Here is a 5167-nt window from a genome sequence, read left to right as displayed (position 1 = left end):
GGTAACACTTTCTATGAAGCCCGTATTTATAACACATTATAAGGGTATTCTTAAGGCATTATGATGAATGTATAATGCATTATAAAAAAAACGTATAATACGTTGTTTCATCTCATAAATAATCATAACAATTATAATACATTATAGAAGTTACTTATTTGTGGTTATAACTTTTATGAGTATGATTATTTATAACACGCAATGAACACCATTTTAAATCCACTTAATTTATAATGAATTTTAAGTCTCATATCTTGACATTATTTAATTAAGATCTGCACAGTATCTTACTGATATTACATTAAATATGAGTAAAAGCAAATGTGCCATATAACACATTCATCTGATCAAATATCTAATCTTATGGCTGTTTAAGACATTTATTTATTTATTATTATTATTGTTGTTGTCTTTGTTATTATTACTTATAAGTGGTCTTTGTCTGCTAATGGCCAGATATGAGACTTATAATACATTAAAACCTTGGGAAATATAATCCATTGTAAGTTAAGTGGATGCATTGTGTTCATTGTGTGTTATAAATCATCATACTCTTAAAAGCTATAACCACAAATAAGTAAATATTATAATGAATTAAAACTGTTGTTATGATTAATCATGAGATGATACGACATATTATACGTTTTTTTTTTTTATAATACATTATGCATTCATTATAATGCCTTAATGTATTATAAATACGGGCTTCATAGAAAGTGTTACCAAATTCAATTTTGAAAATTAAAATATAATTTAGATTAGCTACAATAGATTTGGTTCTCTTAATCAATAAAGAGAAAATTTTTTTTTTTGAGAAGCTTGTCATATGTAAATATAAAAAACATATCAAATATTCTAAAACAATATAATATATATATATATATATATATATATATATATATAATATAAAAATGAATGTGTCTCTGCGGACAAAAACACTCAAAGGCAAACACTTCAGTGTGGTTTGAAATACATTTTCATAAGTGTTATAAAATAACAAGGCAGTCTCTCACCTCAGCCTAATAGCAGTGTCTCCAGCATTACTGCACCAGCACCAATTTGTCATCTGACAACTGTGTCACTTTTATAATAAATCCGTGTCCTATCCTTCTCTTGGGCAATATTGTGCATGACTGCACATGCTGTACTTCCACATAATACTTCCACAACTGTTTTTGTTTTCCTCATCAACAAGATCCCCTACTTTCACTTCTTGATTGTGTTCTTTTAGTTTTGGAAAAAACAGATTCAAGAAACAAACTCAAAACTTTGGCCCTCTACATGATCTGATGTAATTCAGTGCTGTTATCTGATGCTAAGACCAGGTAAGACAACATGTAGAAAGTCCCTGTAACCTGGAACATTTAAATAATCAATAATTTAGCGACTATATTCCTACATTTACCTGTCTCCATTGTTTTAATACAAGAAGTTGAACATTAAAGCATGTCAACATATTCTGTTACACCAAATACACAAAATAATGATCTTAAAAAAAGCATCATATGACCCCTTTAATACAATAATTTAGTGATCATTTTAAATCATTCCTCGTTTAGAAATGTTCCAGAAGTTTTTCTTCTTCTTTTTTCAACCAAACATGTTTACTTGTGAATATTGTTTTAATAGGTAAATATTTTATAGGGTTTCATGTACGGAATATCACTTCTTTTAATAGATAAAATTACAATACAAAATCACTGCTAGGGGGAGGGATGAACAACATTATAAGAATACATTAAAGAGTGCACATGATTGTCAAATATAAATAGCTTTTTGTTCCTTCAAAGGCAATATTGACTCAATATAATGCTTCACTTCAAATTCAAAAACTATAAAGCATGTTTTGTTTTTCGTTTTTTCCTCAAAATTTACATTTATGAATGAAATTTTGCAATTAAAATTAAAAAATGGATGAAATAAACATGGGCTTGTTTATCTTTGGAGTTTACAAAAATACCTAAAAGAACATATTTTCACTGTAAAATTACATTTACATCAATATTTTCAACAATAAAGTCAAGGACTTTTTATTTAGAAAAACTTAACTATCTGGTCTCTCCTTTTTTGACAAATGATTTAATAACAGTTTTATAAGAAACCCCTTTAATGTTGGATCCAATCCTCCATGTAAATCAAAATGGCTTAACCTTCATTGTATATCTTGGCATTGCATTTGGATATTACCATATAAATGTTATTTCTAATAAAGTAAAATTATTCACAGATGTTATACTGTAAATGCAGCTGTTAGCAGATATATCCATAGTGTTTGTGATAAATGTACCTTTTGTAACATATCAGTTGATGATATTGAACATTTATTTTTCTATTGTCCTTTTTCTATTTCATTTTGGGTTGACTTCAAAATAGACATTACAAAAAAATTGAACAAAGCCCTTAATTTAGAACCTCATGATATTTTACTTTGTTTTCAAAACCCATATTTTTCTGAAAAACAAAATTACATTATTAATCTGTTAATTATTTAGTTTTATATTCATAAGTCAAAAATAATTCAAAAGAACCCATTATATATTATATACACTACCGCTCAAAAGTTTGGGATCAGTAAGACTTGTAATGCTTTTTAAAGAAAAAAAATTAAATTTTAAATTAATTGTATTTAAATTAATTTAAATACAATTTAAAGTTAAAAAGAAGAGCATTTATTTCAAATAGAAATATTTTCTAACATTACAGATATATTTACAGTATTTTCACTTTTGATCAAGTTAATGCATCCTTGCTTACTACTTTCTTTTTGAACAAATCAAGGATTTTGCATATATACTCAAATACATAGATTCACAGGATAAAATAAGTATACACATACAAATGTTTTGTATATAAGTTTATACACACACGCACACACATTTCATTTTCAATACATTTTAAAGGGAAAACCTATGAGGTATATTGTTAGAAAAGATTTATATTTTGAATAAATGCTGTTCTTTTTAACTTTTTATTCATCGAAGAATCCTGAAAAAGTATTGCAGTTTCCAAAAACATATTTGGCAGCACAACTGTTGCCAATATTGATAATTCTATTAATAAATCAGCATATTAGAATGATCTCTGAAGGATCATGTGACACGTTATACTGGAGTAATGGCTGATGGAAAATCAGCTTTGCATCATAGAAATAAATTATATTTTAAAGGATATTAAAATGGAAACCATTATTTTATATTGTAAAAACATTACTGTTTTTTTCTGTATTTTTGATCAAATAAATGCAGCTTTGCTGAGCTTTATAAAACATTACAAGTCTTACTGATCCCAAACTTTTGACCAGTAGTGTACATCTAATATGAGATCACAAAACAAGAAGCTTATAAAAACAATAAAAATTCTAAAGCTTTTCAAATTTATGTAACTGCCCTAATATTATATAGCACATTTTTATCCTAGTATTTTTATATCCTAGTATGTTTATGTTCATTTTATGGTTTGTTGTGGTTTTTATTCTGTTTTACATGCTTTAAACAGTACAACATTGCCTTATATTTGCCTTGTAATTTTTGCCTTGTACTTGCAAGTGATGAAACTAAAAAAAAAAAAAACGTAACTACCCACTTCCTCTGTTTCTCAGTTACATCACCCTCCAGGAATTGACATAATTTTAGTGAGAAGGCAACAGCACAAATATCTGTAGGTGTGGATTTTATGAATTCTGTGATGTTGTGTGATTTTGATTGATTTATCTCATTCATTCAAACATGTAAAATTATTAATCAATTATAGAAACGGTATTACAAAATCAACATCAACATCAACATCAAAATTTCAAAAGATAACTTTTATTTTCTCACTGACTGAGCAATGGCTAACTTAAGCTCTTTATTTCCATCCTGTTAGGCTGATTTCATCCTGTTTGGCATCCTATTCATTTCATTCCATTGTGTACAGGGGCGTGTCTAGAGCAGTGGTTCCCAACCACGGTCCTGGAGGCCCCCCAACACTGCACATTTTGCATGTCTCCTTTGTCTGACACACCCATTTCAGGTCTTGGAGTTTCTACTAATAAGCTGATGACTTGAATCAGGTGTGTTTGATTAGGGAGACATGCAAAATGTGTCTAGGCTCACATGTGCAAAGGCTCTAAATGGGGGGGCCAGCCGGGGGGGTTGTGTTTGCGGAACGATGTATGTTATAATACATCGTGTACACTCACTAAACAAAGAGTGACAGAGCAGAGCCAATTCATAAAAGAGCAATATTTAAAAGCACACGTCCAGTTTTGTGTGAGTGAAGGAAATCCGCTTGGGAGTGGAGAGATTCGTCCTCGCGCACATGGATCGCGTAACATTATGCGCTCTCGACATTGTCATTAAAGGGTGTTTTCACACCTGTAGATCGATTGCTTTGTTCCGAAACAGGGATTAAAATTATTACAATGTTGCTTTTTATTCTTGGTGTGGTTAATAATTTATCATTTTGAGCAGGAGTCCAGGATTGATTGGGAAAACATTTTTAAAATGCACCTACTACAAATAAGAGCAATAAGACGGTATTATAAAATAAAAAAGTGCGCTTTAATTTTTGAATAGCAACCCACGTACGAGGGGACGTTCTCGCAACCTTGTGCAACGTTCCCTAAAAGTTCTCTAAAGGTGACAAAAGTAATAACGTTCCAGATATGACTTTAGGAGGACGTTCTGTATTGGTTATTCTATGGTCACATACAGTAGCAACGTTACAAAGAGGACGTTTGCGACGTTAACAGAACGTTCCCGATATGGTCCTCTCTGAAACATATAATAACATTCCAGATATGACTTTAGGAGGACATTCTGTATTGGTTATTCTATGGTCACATACAGTAGCAACATTACAAAGAGGACATTTGCGACGTTAACAGAAACGGTACAGTAAGAAATGGCTGTGGTTAGGCTTAAAGGTAGGAGTGGGATTAGCGACCCAAAATATTTTTTGTAATGCTATGTTGTTACTAAAATGGTAATTTCCATGCTTATTTCTGTCCTTTACGTTTCATATGTTTTTATATTCATTATTAAATGGGTATGTTTGGGTTTGGGGGTAGGTTAAGGGGTCTAAAAATCTAAATTGCTTATCGATAAAATTATTTAAAAAACATTCATTTATATTATATCTAGTTGATGTAAATGAATTAAATTAAATTAATTAAATATTTTACTTT

The 5167-nt window shown here is 29.9% G+C and overlaps 1 protein-coding gene across 1 annotated transcript in view; it reads right to left on the bottom strand.

Moving 5' to 3' along the window:
* The window catches only part of cmklr1 (chemokine-like receptor 1), a 4999-nt gene extending 3940 nt beyond the window's left edge, over positions 1–1059 (bottom strand). Inside the window, exon 1 of the mRNA XM_016496200.1 lies at positions 1014–1059. The gene's annotated coding sequence lies outside the window, so the exon portion shown is untranslated. The remainder of the gene's footprint in view (positions 1–1013) is intronic.
* Positions 1060–5167: the final 4108 nt, after the last annotated feature.

The sequence above is a fragment of the Sinocyclocheilus anshuiensis genome, unplaced genomic scaffold (assembly GCF_001515605.1).
Source record: "Sinocyclocheilus anshuiensis isolate Anshui unplaced genomic scaffold, SAMN03320099.WGS_v1.1 scaffold935, whole genome shotgun sequence".
NCBI lineage: Eukaryota > Metazoa > Chordata > Actinopteri > Cypriniformes > Cyprinidae > Sinocyclocheilus > Sinocyclocheilus anshuiensis.
Note: the sequence above shows the minus strand (reverse complement) of the source record. Positions and strands in the feature narration are given on the sequence as shown.